General features: G+C 41.2%; 1 protein-coding gene across 3 annotated transcripts in view; it reads right to left on the bottom strand.

The window, feature by feature from the left end:
- The window catches only part of CHD9 (chromodomain helicase DNA binding protein 9), a 101,595-nt gene extending 81,091 nt beyond the window's left edge, over window positions 1-20,504 (bottom strand). For all 3 annotated transcript variants that reach the window (XM_065661312.1, XM_065661314.1, XM_065661313.1), the window contains exons 1-2: window positions 20,430-20,504; window positions 8,671-8,759 (exon numbers count right to left, since the gene is read on the bottom strand). The gene's annotated coding sequence lies outside the window, so the exon portion shown is untranslated. The remainder of the gene's footprint in view (window positions 1-8,670; window positions 8,760-20,429) is intronic.
- Window positions 20,505-21,182: the final 678 nt, after the last annotated feature.

Below are 21,182 nucleotides of genomic sequence, written 5' to 3'. Positions count from 1 at the left end.
ATGCAGCTGCCTTCCATCTCTGACGCTTCCAAAGCACTGGCTCAGGCTCAGAAAGTCCTTGGTCAGAATAAAACATCTGTGTTGTCAGCTCTGTTCCCAGGCCGAAAAGTCAAAACAAAGCGCTGACCAGCTACTAAGAAGGAGAAAAATAACTGCTACTGCTGAACCCAGGACACAGAACTAATTGTAGCTCCATGTAATAATCACTCCTTTGTCCTGTCAATACATGTACCCAATTAAAAAAAAAAAAAAAGGAAGGAAATAAAACAGCCACAGCTTTTAATTCCTGACCCTACTACTAAAGCTCACCTTCATGCCCTCCTCCTCCGTTTCAACTGCAATTCTTCATTAATGAATTCTTCTAAGAATAAAACAAACATGGGATCCTTACAGAAATGGATACCCTGAACAGAAATCTAAAAATTTCACTGATGAACAAGGTTCATGTTGAACCTATGAAGTAAGAAATAGTCTCTGACAGGCTGATGAAAACCTGTTCTCATACTCCTAATCTACTGATGGTGTTGGGACCATAGTCAGAATAATAACTTAAACTACTAAACTCGATTGAAAGTTTAGAATCATAGAATCATAGAATAGTTAGGGTTGGAAAGAACCACAAGATCATCTAGTTCCAACCCCCCTGACATGGGCAGGGACACCTCACACGAAACCATCTCACCCAAGGCTTCATCCAACCTGGCCTTGAACACTGCCAGGGATGGAGCATTCACAACTTCCCTGGGCAGCCCATTCCAGTGCCTCACCACCCTAACAGGAAAGAATTTCCTCCTTATATCCATTCTAAAGTTCCCCTGTTTAAGTTTTAACCTGTTACCCCTTGTCCTGTCACCACAGTCCCTGATGAAGAGTCCCTCCCCAGCATCCCTGTAGGCCCCCTTCAGATACTGGAAGGCTGCTATGAGGTCTCCACTCAGCCTTCTCTTCTCCAGGCTGAACAGCCCCAACTTTCTCAGCCTGTCTTCATACGGGAGGTGCTCCAGTCCCCTGATCATCCTCGTGGCCCTTCCCTGGACTTGTTCCAGCAGTTCCATGTCCTTTTTATGTTGAGGACACCAGAACTGCACACAGTACTCCAGGTGAGGTCTCACAAGAGCAGAGTAGAGGGGCAAGATCACCTCCTTCGACCTGCTGGTCACACTCCTTTTGATGCAGCCCAGGATACAGTTGGCTTTCTGGGCTGCGAGCGCACACTGAAGCTGGCTCATGTTCATTTTCTCATCGACCAACACCCCCAAGTCCTTCTCTGCAGGGCTGCTCTGAATCTCTTCTTTGCCCAGTCTGTAGCTGTGCCTGGGATTGCTCTGACCCAGGTGTAGGACCTTGCACTTGTCATGGCTGAACTCCATAAGGTTGTTATCAGCCCACCTCATATATACTTTGATATATACCACCACATATATATACTTTGGGTATATAACTTCTGGTCTACACAGAAAGAAGATAGATGGATCCTGTATCACACTCAAAAGCCACCAGTTCGTGACATCTAGCAAGTATGGATTGGTATAAGTGTTAATTACCATGAGTACAGAGCACAAGCATGCTATAAAAAAAGCACAGAAGCTTAGGAAGGTGACAGCTTAGCATAGCAAAATAGCCATGGTTTCCAGGTGATACATGTCTAATTTATTGCTTGAACTTAGGACTTCCTGAAGTCCCAAGTTAAAGGAAGCGCTAACATAAATTGGGCCTCATTATCTTCTAGCACTGATTAAGTTGTGTGTTTACGATTGAAAGTAACAAAATGACTTTCCCAGTATCGAACACCTTCCAACAGATGATAAACCAACATCAGGGTCCAGTTAGATGATGTGGCATGGTTTTAGGCTTTTGTATCATTTCAAATATAATCATCTCCCATCTTTGGACATTTTAACTCAAAACGTAAGACAAGGAAGAGCTATTATAGCTAAGAGAAGACAACTAAGTCAGAGTAAATACAAGGACATAATATTGCTGACCGAGGACAAATGATCTAATTAAAGAAACCCCCATGCAGAGGGTGGAAAGATTAGATGGAAAGGGCAGTAGCCAAATGTAAAATGTCATGGTCCAGGCTACCAAGGACTCTACTGGTAAAAACAGAAATTTGAAGCCTTTATCTATAGAAGTTTACATACAGACTAAGTATAATTAGCAAAGCAGACTACAAATAGGTCCTTGGTTATGCCCAGCGATAAACTGTTATTTCACTGTGACTTGTAAGGAAAGCAACTGAATTCGTGCTATCTTGAAAAGTAGAAAAAGCAATTTCTTCCATCTTTAGCGATACAGATACAATAGGATGCACCATTATTTTCAATTTTTTATTTTTTTTTTTGGGTGACATAAGGCCAGCTACTCTATGGAAATTTACTGCACACACTCTTGATTTTAACTATATAGTAGCCTAGAACTATGGAATGGGGCTACAACCGTCCTTTACTGAAAAACACATACTAGAGAACCTCTTCATATTTGACTGTGTACCTCTACAATAAAGAAATGGGAAAAAACCCACATATAACAGCTGTTATCACTGCAGTCATGGAACGGTAACTCTGAGCCTCACAGGAATTTGCTGCCTTGCTCAAAATCCAAGAAGCACTTTTCGCCTTTGTTTTTCCTACTTAATTTCAGCATAAGGAAAAAAAAAGGCACGAAATAAGAGACCCTCTTATTAAAATGCAAAGGCTTTATAAATCTTATTAGGTTTAAAAAGGAAATATAACCTGAAGATCTCAGCTTCACTTCAATAATCCCAGCACAGATGAACTTGTAAACTGAGAAATCTGAAAGCTAGAGACATGATAAACTTCCTAAGTATACCAACACAAATTTGTTAAGAAGAAAGCTTAAACAACCCAAGCCTCTTTTTGAAAGGATACCACTGTCGATAGCCTGAGCATAACTGCCACAAAGACACCTTGCTTTTTTGTCCAGAGAAGTACTTTTACCCCTAGTATTTTACTCTAGTGTTTACAAAATCCATGACATATTTTCAGCCCAAAGAAAAGTGTAACTTGGAAATACAAGGAGATTTGATTTGGAGAAGCTAGACTTTCACACACTCATTTTCCAAATTCATTGAGCAATTATGCTTTATTATTTCTCTCTGCTATACCTGAACATGAAAACGTTAGATGCTCAGCCTGGAAACTGTGATGGCATATGAAGGCAGACTGTGATTCATTTCTGAACTTGACTGAAACATACATATTATTTTCTGTCCCTTCCTTTAAGAAAAAAAGAAATAAAAAACTCAAAACAACACCCTCCCCGCCAAAAACACCAAACCACAAAAAAAAAAGCACCCCTCAAGAAAACAAAACCAAAACCTAAACCTACCTCCTCATATCCAACTTAATTACTGCTACTTATACAGAAAATGATGGCAGCTACAACTGTATTTTAACACAGTTTTATCCAGCCTTCTCCTTCCCCAAACTGATCTGTGGTACCAATTCAAACTTTGGACATGCTTTTACCTTCAGACAGTAGAAAAACATTCAAGCAAATAAACATTTGGAACACTTTCATCTACTCGAGAGCTACAAGTTTAACAGTGCAATGGCAGCCAGTGTTTTATAGTGCTAGTTTCATGGAAGCTCCAAATGAAGTGGCATTTTAATCAGAATGGGAATTCTATTTCTCATGGCAAATACAACTTGACATTTGTGCCCTTTTGCATTGAGAATTTGTGATGAAATTAGACTTCTCATATAAAAATAAACTAATTCTAATACTTTGCATGTCTAAATTCTCTACCACTATTGTATACTGATATAATATTTATCTTTACCCAGCTTGAAGTTAGTGAGATCCTTCTACAGTATCAATGTCTAAAAATCGCTTGGACTAAGTCTAGGACATAAAATGGGCACCACAACAGAGGGGACAACCTAATGAAGCAATACAAAGACTGTGGTGGTTGTACTGGAATTAAAAAAGGTAGTACTCCCTACCTTCTAGAATTGCTTCAACAATATCCAATAACTCTAGGACATTTGGTAAATTTAGAATTTTCTGCAGTGGGTTTTGTTTTGGGTTTTACATATAACAGGACCAAGAGGCATTCAGCAATGTTTCTTACTAGTATTTAGTTTCTCTCTTAGTATTTTAAACTCTGAACTTCACACCAGTCAAGCTGATTTTACATGGGCAACTAACCACCAGGAACTGCTACACAGTAACTACAGTGTAACAACTATGTAAAAATCATACACTAGACTCACTATTGGCAGAAAAAAAATCAACCAACTCAAACCAAACAAAAAAAATCTTTTTTTTTTTATTTTTCTAAAATTACTTACCAGCAAACATCAACAATACCCTCCAAGTTAACCTGAAACATTTCAAGGTTTGCCATCTTCAGACATGCTAAAGCAGCAGAATTTAAAGAGCAAGTTTTTTCAGATTGCCAACTGTATCGTTTGATATGTCACACAAAACACAGCATTTTCTCCAAGTATTATGTTACTTTGCAAACATACTTGAATGAGAACAGAAACACCACCCAGCTCTCGGATTTTCTTGATCTGGTCACTCTTCATTAAACTGAACACCTGCAGTGGTTTCAGCCCAGCCGGTAACTCAGAACCACACAGCTGCTTGCTTACACTCCCCCCACACCCCCAGCAGGATGGGGAAGAGAACCAAAAGAATATTCAAACCTCACGAGCTGAGATCAGAACAGTGCAATAACTAAAGTGCAACACAAAACTACTACTACTACGAATAAGGGAATTAACAAGGTGAGAGAATATAAAGCTAAAAAGGAAAGGGAAAAAATAAGAACCAATAAACAGCAGTGATGCCCAATACAATTCCTCACCACCTGACGACCGATACCAGCCTGACCTGAGCAGCAATCTGGCTTTCTGGGTAACTCCCCTCAGTTTATATACTGGGCATGACGTGCTGTGGTATGGAATACCTCTTTGGCTACTTTGGGTCAGGTGTTCTGCCTCTGCTCCCTCCTGGCTTCTTATGCCCCTCCTCACTGGCAGGGGAGGAGAGACTGAAAAGTCCTTGATCAGAATAAGCAATAATGAGCAACAACTAAGACATTAGTGCGTTACTAGCAGTATTCTCAGACTAAAGCTGAAAACACAGCACTACTACACCAGCTACTACAAAGGAGAAAAGTAACTGTTACTAATGAACCCAGGACAACACCTCTCCTTTCTTTAATCTGCTTGCTCTTAACATTAAGACATCTATTTTAAATTGAAGATTTAAAGCAAAGTGCTAGAACAGGAGAAATGGCATTAAAATAAGTAAGTCCAAGAGAATGAAAAAGAAAAAAACTAATTTCTGCTCAACCCATATTTTTCATTAAAAAAAACCCAACACAGACATTCTATGGTCTAAACCCATATTTTCAAGTACAAACAGAATAAAAATCAATGCATTAAGATATTTTTGGAACTTTGCTTATTCAAAACCACTTAGAACTGATGAAACTGGCTACACTCATCCCAGTTTGATTCTTTCCCTTAAGTGTGTACACAACAAGAATGAATGAACACCAGGCAGGTTAGGAAACTGAGCTTTCAAGTTAATGCAACTCCTTGCAAAGGGGAACAAGAACAAAAAAGGAAAAAAAAAGGAAGAAAAAAAGAAACTTTTTACATTTAATTTGTCATCAGAGTTTAATAATAACTATTCTTGTCAGAAGGAAACACCAAGAAGAAAGAGCGGGAAAGTCTCAAAGACATGATCTCCTTTTATACCACACACATTAGCAGGCAGTAGATCTGAGCTGTAAAAAGACACACCTGCAGCTAGACACAAGCAAGAGCAGAAATGAACAGCACAACATTTGAAGACCAGAGAAAAGAAAAGAAAGATTTTACATAATATATCAAAAAAAAAGAATGAACACAAGAAAATAAAATGGAACAAAATCAGCCAACTTTGTTTTCAAAAAATTGTGAGTAGCAGTAAAATACAAGATAATAAAAACTACTGATGTGTTTTACTTCACTAACTGCACTGTTGATTACATCTGATGAAGTGACAACAGAAAACAAATTACTGCTATAAGCAAGTAAGTTAGGTAACAATTCAGAATACTACCACAGTTTCACACTTTTATAGACTTGAGTATCACTCCACGTGACTGACACGTGACAGTGTCATAGATGAGGGAAAGTCAGTGACCTTGGTGGCCATTTTGCACAAAATAATTTGAAAGAATGGCCAACTAGATAAATATTAGAAACTACCTCAGAAAGAAGGCAGGGGTAAGTTGGTAGACAGAAGGAATTAAAACTGAAGTCATAACAACACGACATAACAGAAATCCAGACTACAGGTAAAGGACACAAAAGGGGTAAACACAAATACTAGGGAGCAGTATGCATTTTATGCGAAGTATTTGGGGTTTCTCATGTTTTCTTATTTGTTTTGTGGGGAAAGCAATGCAACCAGGTAACAGACTTGCTTCCAAACAAGAGATCTCCCAACGAGACTGAAAGCATTTGCTAAGTTCAGTGTAGCATACTGAAGTATGATAGGTTTGTGGCTTTGTAAGATCTGCCCGCCTACTAGCAGACAGAATACTCAGGAGCTAACACTCAATACAGCATGTTAAAAACCAGATACTCAAAAAATTGATCACTTCTGCATAATATTCAGAAACGATAGACATTCTTTCCCCCAGAATTAAAAATGAAAGACAATAACACTATCGCTATTCGCCAGATTTAGTCATAACTAAAGCTCTGGCAGAGTTCAAAAGCTGCAGTAAATTAAATAATACAGAGTTACTTTCCACTGATGTGCCAATATAAAGGATACTCTACTAAAAAGATCAGTGTACATGTTACATTTAAAATTCAGAGAGGGATAGCACAATTTTCTCAAAATCCAAGAAATATAGAAGATTGAAAAAAAAAGAACATTATGACATTCGGAACAGATTAACTCTTTTATTCCCTAACAGAAAGGAGTAAGTCTATGGGCAAGAGTGCCATGGTACCTATAACTAATATGGGTTGAAAAGATGTGCCTGCTCTTATTAGTATCACTAAAATTAGAGGAAAACTTGTTTGCATAATCTGTCTCATTAAACAAAAAATACATATCCATTAAATATGCACTGTTATTTTAAAATTGCTTTTCATTACTATGCATGTATAATTATTTTTGAATGATGAGCCATCCCTTTAGTAAAATCATACTCTACACGTACCATTTTTGTTTAAAATTTTATCATGCTAGAGAGCTAACCGACATCATCCTAAACATGCAGAACTCAAGTACCTTGTATTTTGATATGAGGATGAGCAAGAGAAGTATTTGAAACTGATGGTCTTAAATTCTCAGGACTAGGTTCCAGCCCATGGCTACAGTTCCAGCTCTGAGTAAGAGCACAAAAACCAGAGCAAACTGGCTTGTAGCTCAAGCTTGTAGTTCAAGCTTGTAGTTCAAGTTCAAACTAGTAATTCAGAGTAGTGTCTTCTCATACATACCTACACTGGTTTTACACACACTGAACAGTTACTGTACTCAACTAACTGTTTCTCCCCCTCTACTCCCCAGACACACACTACCACCTCTCCTCTTTTCTTGCAGGTACACTCTGGGAAATTGATACTATATGTTTATGGAAGAAAAAAACCCCAAAAAATAATTTAAAAAATCAGTAATTGCCAATTGTTATGGTCATTCACAGAAGTTCAATGACAAACGACACTGCACTTGGAAAGAAAATCCATCTTCAACTAAAGGCTAATTTCTATCTTTCCGAAAGATATTTGCCTTCGCTCTGAATGGGACAGCTTCTTTATTGAGAACAGCTTTGTTTAAGGCTGAACAGAGCAAAACTACACCAAAGAGAAAGTCTATCACAGAACTCTCTGTATAAAACAGCACAGTACCAGGAAGTCCCAGAGCATATGTTTGGGCCATTTACTATACTTCTTTAAAGAGATCCATTTTAACATTCATTTTCAACTCAAGGTAAATTCAAAGTTTCAGAATAATATTTCAGCAAGCAGTGCGTAACATATGGACAGAACACACAACTTAGTACATTACAGAATTTATTGTAATCTTAGCTGATTTATTTAGAGACCTACAAAAATTAAGAATACAAGCAGCATTTAGAAAAATCCCTATTTTCTACTAGCAAGATATTTGTGGTTGAGTTGGGGGTGTGTAATACCACAAAGTTGCTTCAGAGAAAATATAGTTTATATTCTTGAGGAAAGTGCTTAACTGCACAAAATTAACATCCTCATCTTTTGTTGCTTTGCACAACAGAGTTTCTTTGTTCCCAAAACTCCTAATTCAAAAGATAATATTATGAGATGCACAATTAAGCCTATGGAACTCTTGTATATATCAGAAAAGGAAACTCAAACCACAGACCAATATTTAAATGATCTACCTATGTGTACAACCATGCTGTTTCTTGATCTGTAATACTAAAAGATAGAGCTATATAGTTACAACCTTGATACTTAAGATACATGAATTACAAAGTTTAATAATAAGCTTGGGTCAAAATTAAGAGCTACTACAAGCATCTAAAGAACCCTATACTATAGAAGAACCTGATTAACCTATAAAACATAAAAATAAATTGCTGAAATCTTCTAAGTTAAACTGTATCACAAGATATTTAAAGGGTCAAAGACACGTAAAAAATGACCTTACCCATGAATAAAGGACACATCTCTTTAATGAAGAATTAAGAAGCTCAGAGATGTGCTTTAAATCCAGATGGATATCGCATCATCAGAGACCTGAAAATGAAACATGGTAAAACAAGTCACACAATAACCAACTTCAGGAGTGTACATGCAATACTTTAAACTCAAAAATCTGATACCATAAAAACAAGAACACCAGAATATACAATCAGTAGCAGCCATGACATTATAAATGTGTGACAAATAGCCAAGTGAAATGCTGATTTTGTAGGACCACTGAAAAACAACCCAATCTCACAAACCTCTCAGGCTGAAGGGTAGTCTGTGCCAGAAAGCTGAAAGTTTCAGGGCATCTTTAAGACAAAATAAAGACCAAAACTAAATGTTTTGAGTTTAAGTTTAAACCTGTCAATCCAAAAAGCTCTGTAAATATATTTTAGCAGCAATACACTTTTACATACTGACAGATGTACTGGCCAATAGGAACTGACTGTGCTCTTCTAGGGAACTGTCGTGGTTTAAACCCAACCACAAAGCTCATCCACTCACTCCCCCACTCCACTTCTCTCCCTCCCTCTACTCCTGGAGGGACGGAGAGGAGAATTGAAAAGAATGCAACTCCCATGGATTGAGATAAGAAGAGTTTAGTAACTAAGGTATAACACAAATCACTACTGCTACCACCAATAATAATGATAAAGGAAATAACAAGAGGAAAGAATACAACACCTCAACACCAGCCGACTGATAACTCACACCCCTCCCCCCAACTGAGCACCAACCGATACCTCCTCCAACCCTGCAGTCCCAGCCCTTCCGGGGTAACTCTCGGTTACATCCTGGGCATGACGTGCTGTGGTATGGAATACCTCTTTGGTTAGTTTGGCTCAGGTGTCCTGTCTCTGCTTCCTCCCGGCTTTCCCTCCTCCCTGGCAGAGCATGAGGCTCACAAAGTCTTTGGTCAGACTAAAACATTTGTGTTATCAGCTCTGCTCCCAGGCCAAAATTCAAAACACAGCACTGCACCAGTGCTACTAAGAAGGAGAAAAATAACTGCTACTGCTGAACCCAGGACAGGAACATACTTGTATGACCAGTTTTATCCTACTCCTTGCCATAAGAGTAGTCAGAGAAAAATGTCTTCAAAGCATTATACAGTTTAAGGGAAAACGTGCATGATGCAAAACTAAAGGCTTCTTGGGCCTGTGTATAAAAGCCTCAAAGCAAACAAAACCTCCCTCTAACACCAAAAGACAGACATTCTATTCCAGTGTTATTCCAAAATTATGCTACCCTTTCAAAAATATCATCTTTCTCTCGAAGACACAGAGCATCCTCCAATGCCAATAAAGATTTCCCTCTAACTAGAGTTTATTAATGACAAGCTCTTCAACATCTTTCCAAGACTATTCATACAATTCAACCTTTATTAAAATATAGGATGGGATATAGAATAAAATCATAAAATAGTTAGGGTTGGAAAGGACCTTAAGATCATCTAGTTCCAACCCCCACGCCATGAGCAGGGACTCCTCACACTAAACCATGTCACCCAAGGCTCTGTCCAGCCTGGCCTTGAACACCGCCAGGGATGGAGCATTTACAACTTCCCTGGGCAACCGATTCCAGTGCCTCACCACCCTAACAGGAAAGAGTTTCTTCCTTATATCCAATCTAAACTTCCCCTGTTTAGGTTTTAAACCGTTACCCCTTGTCCTGTCACCACAGTCCCTGACGAAGAGTCCCTCCCCAGCATCCCTATAGGCCCCCTTCAGATACTGGAAGGCTGCTATGAGGTCTCCACGCAGCCTTCTCTTCTCCAGGCTGAACAGCCCCAACTTCCTCAGCCTATCTTCATACGGGAGGTGCTCCAGTCCCCTGATCATCCTCATGGCCCTCCTCTGCACTTGTTCCAACAGTTCCATGTCCTTTTTATGTTGAGGACACCAGAACTGCACACAATACTCCAGGTGAGGTCTCACAAGAGCAGAGTAGAGGGGCAGGATCACCTGCTTCGACCTGCTGGTCACCCTCCTTTTGATGCAGCCCAGGATACGGTTGGCTTTCTGGGCTGCAAGAACACACTGAAGCTGGCTCATGTTCATTTTCCCATCGACCAACACCCCCAAGTCCTTCTCCGCAGGGCTGCTCTGAATCTCTTCTCTGCCCAACCGGTAGCTGTGCCTGGGATTGCTCTGACCCAGGTATATGACCTTGCACTTGGCATGGCTGAACTCCATAAGGCTGGCATCAGCCCACCTTACAAGCGTGTCAAGGTCCCTCTGGATGGCATTCCTTCCCTCCAGCGGATCAACCGAACCACACAGCTTGGTGTCATCGGCAAACTTGCTGAGGGCGCACTCAATCCCACTGCATTAAGCAGCAGATTTTAACACAAACATTATTTCTTCTCACATCTTTGAGACAATGTTGTAACATCTGTCAAAGATATAAACTGGTTATAACAGCTATCAAAAACTTGCAATGTTTCAGTAAAAAAATTTTTGGTACTAATTTTGTACATAAATTATTGCATTTATTCTAATTTTATTATTCAGATAACTTCCAAGACTTATTATACAACGACTGCTAAACTAAAATGCCTCTGCTCTGCATTAACAGGGACACTGAAATACTATGCAGAGATTTCTTTCTAAAATTCATAAAAAATAAGCATGTACCCAAACACATACTTAGGTGAAAGGTGCTAATACTATGTGAAGTGATATGAATTTTGTACCAGAACAGCCAGAAAATTTCCTCTATTTGCTCTTTTTTTTCTATACTGAACTCCTATCACGCAAATAGAGCTCCCACCATGCAAAAGTCCTCTTCACACCCAGAAATTAGAATCAACTTTGAAATTATTTAACTGTCAGGTTTTATGCAGCATTTCAATATTTTTAATTCCTACACTTCTGTTTATTTAAAAGTTCCTTGCTGACTAAACAAAATCATAGCATACACGTTTTTTTATAATATATATATATTTACTCAATAGAGGCATTCCAAGATTTAACTTTGAGAAAAAAACTAAACAAAATCAATACTGAATTAAACAGAATATTTGAAAACTTGCAGTCAAGTAATTTATCCTAGCTGTGAGTGTTCAACAATAAAAAAAGAAACATAGTTCCTCTGTAGCTACCATATAATAGAAACACTACCTGAAGTTCCTGGCTATCCAAAACACAGCTATTTTGGATCCTTTCTCAACTGTACCTTTGTGAATCCTCAAAATAAAGAGGAAAAGTAAGTTTCTTACTCTTTAGGACAGTGTATACTTGCTTCCAATACGGAGACAATTGTGGAGTACCTATAAGTTTGCAAATACCTGTTGTAAAGAAGAAAAAAAACCCCACCCATATATAACTAAACAGACATTCACCAGATCAACAACGCATTATTCTAAATGTAAAACACACAAAGTACTTCAGACAGCAGAAGAATCACTGATGATTGTATTAAGTGCCAAAGAGAAATCCACACAGAAGGAACTTAAAGCTTTCTCATGAAGCAAAATGGGATCTATACCCACAGGTTCTCAAATAAGCTATATGGCATGTGAATGCAGTATGTTTGAAAAATGTTCTGTATTTGTCCTTCTTTGGAAGAGAGTCTTGATTCTTGCTTTTAAACCTTGAATTGGTAAAACTCACTGATACACAACAAAGCTTATCCTTTATTAAACAGAACCAGAACTAAATTTGTTAGAAGTACATCTGGTCACATAATAAGCTTAGAAAAGTTTTTAAAACTTATTTTCCACAGCCTAACTAATATAGTATCTTCTTAAAATGCTTCATGAAAAATACACATTTCCCTAAATGCACATGGATTTCCTTGCATTCTTGATGGATTCTAAAGAATTGCTATTATCAATAAAAAATTCTGAACAATAGCAATCTTTCTCATTTTGGACACTAAAATGAAAACTTTGGTACTTTATAGGGCAAGTTTATATTTTTTAGTGTTAATAAAAAAATTAGGAAACAAACTATTACGTTCAATTTATTTAGAATAGCCACTTTATCCCAATTTCTATTTTTAAAAACATCATGCACATTTATTAAAAAAAAAAAAAAATATTAGTTTTGTACAAAATCCTTATGTGCTTTTATGTCTTCAGTGTTTTCAAGTACCCTTAGAAAACTTAACAGCATCAGTTTGAGAAGTTATTATTTTCAACTACCTTCTTCACCTCTCTGCCAAAGGTTATTGCCCTCAAAGCACAGCCTGCAGAACAAGACACGTAACGTGCATTCTCATTTTAATTTTAACCCTTCCTCTTGTTTCATCAAACCAACCCGTAAGACTGTTCATTAAAATGGATGAGGTGTGTACATACATTCTATTTTTGTGGGTGTTAATTACAATGAAAATAATAATACAGAGAATGAGAACCTCTCAATTTGCTACATTTGATGGTGATCTACAAAGATTACAAAAGTTTGGAAAATCTTTCTGAAAAGAACGAAGTTTATCCCCAGGTCAGTTTGTTCTAGTGAAAGTAACTGTTAAGAAGTTCAGGGGAGTGGTCACAAGAATACTGAAGGAAGCTATACTTCCAAGTACAAGTTTGTTCTGCTCTTTCAATATTATTGCTATTTTACTTCTTCAAAGTGTATCTGTAAAGACTTTCGCAGATTTCAGGACTTCAGTGAGTTTCTGATTATTTTTCTTATACACGTACCAAAATTTCCCACTGTTGTTTTCCCGGCTTTGTATACCTTTAAAGCCAACTGTACAGAATATGAACGCCTCTTTTTACTCTCTTCAGTTGTCAAGAGTTAGAATAACATATTCAGTGCATTTGTATCTGTAACTTAGAGTTTACTTCTGGTCACTACAAAGACAGGCAGAAAAGCTTACTTGTAATTTTAAAAAGAAAATCCTCCAAGTGCTCTTCATATTTCTGATGCAAGCGTTAAGAGTTTCCATACTTTTGTCATAAATTTCAGCACTACACCTTAAATTAGTCTTACCAAACATGTTTCTGAATTCTGGTATCTTTCCTGAGGAACTAAACTGCCATTTTAAGATGCAGAGAAACATCTGCACTGAAAACTAGAAAAAAAACCCACCCCATTTTCACATGTGGCCTAAACCAAGATTTCATTACAAAACATCTGAGCCAAAAGACTTTGAATTCACAATCTGATAATACACAACTTCCAATAATACTCATGTTCTAGTCTGGTAAGCATCTTTGTGAACTACTGCAAATTTATAATCTGGAAGTATCAACTAGAGCAATGCAAAGGCTCATGCCTATTTTATAGATGCTTAGGGACTATGATCTAGGAGTTCAGACTATCAGTTGTGAAGACGTGACACTCACAGGTAGCAGTCTTCTCTGTGAAAAAAGGAGCACAGCTTCGAGTCTTGACACAATCAGGATACCAGGATGGTACTCCACCGAATGGAGCAGGTTCAGACTTCCCACTCCATACCAGATTAGCTGGCACAAGGTATTTCATCAACAGAAGTCTATACCTTTCAGAGAAAGGTGCATACAATTTTTCTCTTGAAAAAAACCCCCAACCTATTTCTGTTCTAAGGAGATTTGATATCAAAAGTTTCTCCAAAACTTTCCTACCAAGCACATGATAAGCAAGACACTCTGCGCTTGTGATTTGTTCAATATACTCTTCATAAATCAGGAAACCAAATAAAGTGGACTTTTAAAAAACTTGCCCAGCCAAACAGAAAATACTAAGTTCCCTCAAGGGCTATCTATGAAGTAGGTATCTTGAAAACTTACCTAAAAACTGGCTCTGAAGCTAAATTTTAGTCTAGCTTTTGAAAACAAGTAAAACCAAGCAAACAGCAAAAACACACTCAAATCCTACATGCTGAAACCAGCAATATCATATGGCATCAGGCCCCTTGTCTTACCTACCATTGTTCTCGATGTTGGTGGAAGCCTCTAATTACAATGGCTTTACTACAGGGTAACTGAAAACAAAAATATACCCTATTTAATTCCAAGATTTCCTCTAACATAAGGAATATCAGATGGGTAGATTTGCTTGCCATTATACATATGTACTCTTTCTGAAACTTTAAAATCTCTTCATTAGGGCATGAAGTACAATTATTTACTCTTTGAAAGCCATTTGCACAATAAATTTTAAAGGAATTCCTGAATTTTAGTGACCGCCATAAAAGAGTGAACCAATCTTTTAATACTGCTCATGCAACATAAGGAAAAGAGCCCAAGAATGCATTGCAGAAGGGAACAATCTGGTAACCAGTTACATTTTCTGATATGACTCAGATAAAGAACAAGGTAAAAATTACTATTTGTTTCAGAAAAAAATGGAACATTTTTGCGGTGAATTTTAACTGTTGATTTATGTAGTGGATGGGAACCTAGCTGACTAGCTGATTCCCGCTCATGACTGAGAGACAAAGTATATTTTTTGTCAAAGTGTATTTGGTAGAGTATATATGTTTATGTTCATTGTGACTGTTGGAGAGAGGTAAGAAAACACAGGTGTGCAGCTGTTCCATGACCTTCATACTTGGCTGCACTAGGACGCCATGCTCTCGGCATGGACAATAGCAAGATCATGAGAAACTGCAAGGCCCCACGAATAAACAATTACAGGGCTGGCATAAAGCCCGCTATTTTTCTAAGACCCTCTTGTGGCCAAAACCAAAGCCTCACCTATGGGTGGATACATCGCATAGGAATTTTCTTAATTACCTGAGGCTCGTGGCATCGGCTGCAACTGGACTTCCTAGCTTGAAGTGTGGGCCTGGATGATGATTCTGTAGTATTTGGTCATATATTTCTTCGTAATCTCTGTTTTCTCTAACGCAGTAATGATTTGATGCATTGCTAATTTTCCTCTGTATTTTACCCTCTCCATATAGAGACTGCTGCTTTGTTTCACTGTACTTATTTACTGTATATACAGAGATACACACCTGATTTGTGTTAGTGTGCCTGTTTGCTTCGGTGTGCTTGTTTTACAAACTGTGTATAATACAGCTAGTATGTGGTCATTTTGTGACATACCCTGCCTGCGAGCAGAACAAAACCATGTATCTTCAGAAAGAAAGATGCATGTACACTGATGGCCCAAAGACGTCAATATTTGGTATCTGGTAATCTGTATGAATGAAGCTGAAGATCTCAACACATTTGCTCCCTGACAGATGCCATATAATACCAATATATTTCTGCTGAATTCCAAGTTAAAGAAAAAAAAGCTTCCTGCCTCGTAACTTTTGTTGCAGTTTAGTAAGTCAACATAATGTAAAGGCAGCCCTGAAAGAGGAACTCAGTTCGAAGGTGCTGGCAAAAATAAGCGTTTTATTTGACCACTAGAGCTCATTCTAAGATGTAGGTGTGTATCCACCTGAATACTCCTATGCATACGTTTTGAAAATTCTACTAGGATGCTAATGCTTTTGAAGTCAAGACAGCTTCACCAGCCACATTGTTAAAGTCTTTGATTTAGAGCTGGTCTCCTTCAAGTTTCCAACACTGCAGTTGCCCAAAAACATGATCACTGCAAACCACATCATACTTTTTTTGTGTAATACTTCAGAAAAAAAACCCTCACAGCTTAAAAAAAAAAAAAAAAATCTCCTCCCTGCACTGTTGTAAATAAGAAAGTCACATGTTCAGTGTGTTTGACTTTTGGCCAACATGCCCTCTCATTTATGAACTGGCCAGACGGATAAAATATGAGAATCCTGAAACTACTTCAGCCAAAGCAAGAGCTGCAAACTCTTTCTGGTGGTTGTTTTATCAGCAGAAGAACTACTCAGTGTCATAGTTTCCCTGCTGAAGGAGAATACTTCAGTAATATCCTAAAATATTTCCAATACTGCTAATTATTAGTCCTTGAATGTTAAGACTAAACGACCAGATGGTTTCTACATCACTCCTTTCTGTGTATGCAGATACCTGGCATTCCTGAAACACCTTTTTTATATACAGGAAGAACACCAGAAAATAGGATTAGAGTACGTGAGCCCAAGTAAATGTGAGATTTCAAGTGTTCATTAAGCTCACAGCCCTGTAGTTTGATGGAATCAACACCATTAAAAGGACAAATATAGATAAGCCAGTGAAAGAAATTAAAGTATACACAGAAGTTTTTTAGTTAGAATAGAAAGAGAGTGCTATGGGTCACCAGATTTCAGTTAAACACAGAAAAATATTCCAACCGGATGATCTGTGAACCTAAGTATCAAATATTACTGAGAATTTAGTACATATATAAGGTGGAAAAAATTAGAATACTGCAATCCAATGATGAATAGGATCACGCCATTTGGCTCCATCAGATTCAACTTACCCTCACCCTAAATTGCATGAAAAGTATCAAAGAAAGACAGTGAAGCCTATTTCTACAAGGCTGATACAAAAGAAAAGAAAATGTACTCTAAGGAACCCTCACCCATAAAATATATAATTGTCCAGCTTAGCTGTACTTTTGAAGGGTCTGAAGGGCATGTATAAGGAAAACTTGTATTGTAAAATCGCAACATACTCCAGAAAAATACATATTCCTACAACTATCCCTATAAAGCAAGGAAGAATGAAACTGTAGTTATTTACTTTATGGGTTGCACAAAAAAGGAAATTTTCAAGCAGCATGTCAATCTTTTTGGTTTAATCTGTCTGCATCACTAATTTGTTTGTTTGCTTTTATGAGAGCAAATGCCTGGTTTAGGGCCTCTATAGTCTCTTAGTGGTTCATGTCATACATCTTTTAGATAACACCACTAAAAATACCTTTTAAAAAACACACTGTACTTTCACCAACATTTCTCCATGACTGAATTCTTGGACTAATCTTCAGGAGCACTTAGCACCAACAGCTCATATGAAATGAGTAAGTGCTGAGATTCCTCAAAATTCTTGAAAAATTGCAAGACTTAAAATTCCACTTTTTTTTACAGTAAGAATGACAGCTTTACGCAGATTGAAATAAGCTAATACATCTTTATCATGAAGAGCAGCATAAATTCTTAGAAAAAGAACTATTTGATTAAACAGAAACGGGTAAGTCAGCACAACAAAAACCAGCACAGAGTCCTTGTAACTACCTGTGTGCTTGCCCTTATCATTTTATAAATGCTTACTCACCAACGGAGGAATAAAAAGAGAAAGCTACTTAGTATTTACTTTAAGGTTAAAGAGTTCATAATGGGCAGTAACCACAAAGCTGTTGATACCTGAAGTTCACATCCTACCTTACTACCCACCAACTTCTCTGTGTGGCACTGATTTACACATAAGGCCTGGCACATGGATCCCTGAATTGGCAGCCTTCAGGAATACGTACATTAATTTTTGCTTTCTGGTTTACAACAACTGGGTACTGAAGTCTGCGGGTATTTCTGAAGCCTCATCTGCCTCATCAGATGCAGGAACAATGAAAAAGTCATTATTAGCTGGTGGTGTGAGGGGTTGGGTGTGTGTAAAAAGTTTGTGAGTATGTAAAACCAAACTAATTGCTACCCTTTCTTTAACAGCTAACAAAGTGCAAGATAGGAATAATTACTAATTTTAAAATATCCATCTTGTGACATAAACTAACAAAAAGTTGATCTATGCACCAACTGAAACTTGGAGCCAGGCTAAAAATCCAGATACTGCTCAAAGATGACTGAATGTAGATATTCTGTCTTGAAAACTATACATATTCATAATTGCATATAAATATTACATGTAAAACAAGGTGAAATAATTATTTCAGGTCACACGTGCCAACTGAGAACTTGATGGTGTCAAATGATACAGGTATAAAAACAGGTGCAGATTGCTATTACGACTGATGGGCCTAGTTTTCCTGAAAGAGGAGAATCACGTCTTACGTCTGCTTCTTACAGTCTCAAAAGATACACAAGAGAAGAGCTGGGAATCTTACCCCTTTACACAGACTGTTACTTTGCCCTCCACGAGCATTTACTGCAAGACTTAGGGGTTCAGATCTCTTCTACATAAAGGACAGAGACTGAGCCATGTTTTCTCACACTGATGAAGTTAAACAACTTTCATGAACTGAAGGAAGCTTGTAGTTGCTAAATATTCAAGGCACTTACATTACAAAATCAGTGAGGAGTGCAAACTATCTTTTATGAACTCAAAGTGCATGTGTCAACCGTGATGTCAAATGAGAGAATTCCAAACTCTTAGCTTGTTTTTTATCCCTGTTCACAAAAATTTGTGTGTGAAGAGGCAATAAAGCAGTTTTACCATTTCACTGCTCTAAGCCTCAGCAGGAAACAGCATAATTTCTCCACTTCACTAAAATAAAGACACATGCCATCTAACCACCCAGCATTACACAGTACCAAACTAGCCTCAAAATCGTCTCCCTGTCATCCCCAAAGAACATCAGCTTGCAGCCCCTATCTGGAAAATGCTGGTCCATAAATTCCCACCTTGCTCTTTCACAGCCAAGTCCCTGTTTAAGCCTCCACCCATTCAGCAATGATCTGCAGCCATGTGCCACCGGTTCTCCTCACCCCAAAAATCTTCCAGCCCAGAACAGCAGACTGCACGCCCATCCATCTCCACTTCTCCTGGACACACCTCACCCAGTGCCAATCCTCCCCTTCTATATTCCTTTCCTGGGCTCCCACGTTTTCTGCTGTCACAGATCCATGACAGTGGGCTGCCAAACTCGGCTCCTCTTCTTCCTTCTGCTTCACTTGCCCTGGGAAATTATTTTAATTCCTCCCTCTGCCCACCTCTACTATCTTGCGTAGTGAGGAACCATTCCCACTTGCCTGCCTGGGAGGGTGCCACCTCCCCTCCCTGCCACGCAGCCCCCTTCCTTAAGGACATAAGGTGGCTAGGCATATTCTTGGCTCTACGTTCCTCCACCCAAACCCTTCCTCCCACTGCCACCTCCTCGCTGGGGGACAGAGAGACATGCAAGCTCTTTCTCTGACTTCCCTGAGGAGACCAGCCCTCTTTCCTTCTCCCTGCCATCTTACCTGAAGGAGGCCGGGGTCACGACATCCAGCCTCTACCCCTTCCCACTACCTGGGAAAGGCCCGATCCCCCCCCTCCAAACTTTGCCCCGCCCGCCCCTTCGCCCGCGGGCCCCGCGCCACCACCTCAGCCTTACTGCCGGGCCGGGGGGCCGGGAACCGCATCGCCAGGAGCCCCCGCCCGCCCCATTCTGCCCTGCTGCACCCCCGCCGCCCCAGAGAAGCTCGCCTAGCCGCCGCCTCCCACCCTCGTCCTTCCTCCTCCCACCTCCGCCGGAGAGGTGAGAGGGGCCGGCGAGCAGCCCCGAGCCTGCCGGCTCCACCGCCGGTGCCGGCGAGGGGCGGAAGCAAGTCGAGGCGCGGCGGCGGGGAGAGCCCGTGCTGCAAGCAGGCCGCGCCGCGCAGCGCCCCGGCGGGAGGAGGGGCGGCGGGTGGCTGACGGGGCGCCGAGGCCAGCCGGTGCCTTGGGCACCTGAGGCGCGGCCTGCTCCGGGGGTAGCGGGGAGCAGCCCGTCCCTCCGCACGTACTCACCGCCGGGTTCGCCATTACGCAGCGGCAGCAGCAGCACCGCCCGGGGCCGCCGGCGCTGCCCGGCAGGAGGCACACGCGCGGGGGGGAGGAGAGGGGGGCGGAGGGGAGGAGGAGGAGGAGGAGATGCCCCGCGCCTGACAGCTCCCCGCCGGGCGGCCTCCGGCAGGCGCGGCTGCTCTGAGGCGGCGGCGGCTTCCCCTCCCCCTTCAGGGGATTCCCCCCGCCGGCCGCCCGGGGAGCCGCCGGCCGCGGGCGGCACTTACCGGGTGGCAAGGCGGCTGGCGCAGGCCGGGAGAGGCGGGCGGCGGCGTTGCGGGCGAGGGCGGCGCGGCGTGCCGGGCTCTCCTCCCCCGCCGCCCACTGCGCAGCGGGCCAGGGCGGGCCGCGCCGGGCGGGAGGGGCGGCCGGGCCGCGGGCGAAGTTTCACGCGCGCCGCACCGCGACCCCAGCGCACCCGCGGGCACGGGCTGGGGGGCGCATTTGCATATCTGCCACCCCCGCGCTGATTGGCCGCCACCGCGCGCTGACACGACGCCTCGGGCAGGGAGGCAGCGCGGCGGCGTGGAGCGGGGAACGGGAGGGCGGGGTGAGGCCGCGAGCGGGGGAAGGGGCGTGCGCTGGGGGAGCGTGCGCGGCGGGCGGGCAGGGCAAGCGGCGGCGGGCGGCTTTCCTTCCGAGGCACCTCCACCGCCCGCCGCAGGCCCCGCGGGAGGGGGCAGCCGCTGAAGTGGGATGCGTGTGTATGCGCGGCAGGGCCAGCCGAGCCTATCCAATATGGCCCCCCGCGCCGGTAGAAGCCAATCCCGGCCGCGTTTACTCCGAAGGCTGCAGCGGAGGCCAGGCCCGGGATGCTGGGCAGGCCGCCGCGGCGCTGCCCGGCGCGGTGGGGGGAAGCCGGGATTCTCTGGGATCTCCAGCACGCTTCCGCGAGGCGCTGGCGCAGCCGCCGTGGGCGGTTTCCTCAGGAGCAGCGTGGCGGGAGGCCCGGCGCCGCGGGGCACGGCTCGGCTCGGCAG

Source organism: Lathamus discolor, chromosome Z (assembly GCF_037157495.1).
Source record: "Lathamus discolor isolate bLatDis1 chromosome Z, bLatDis1.hap1, whole genome shotgun sequence".
Lineage (NCBI taxonomy): Eukaryota > Metazoa > Chordata > Aves > Psittaciformes > Psittacidae > Lathamus > Lathamus discolor.
Note: the sequence above shows the minus strand (reverse complement) of the source record. Positions and strands in the feature narration are given on the sequence as shown.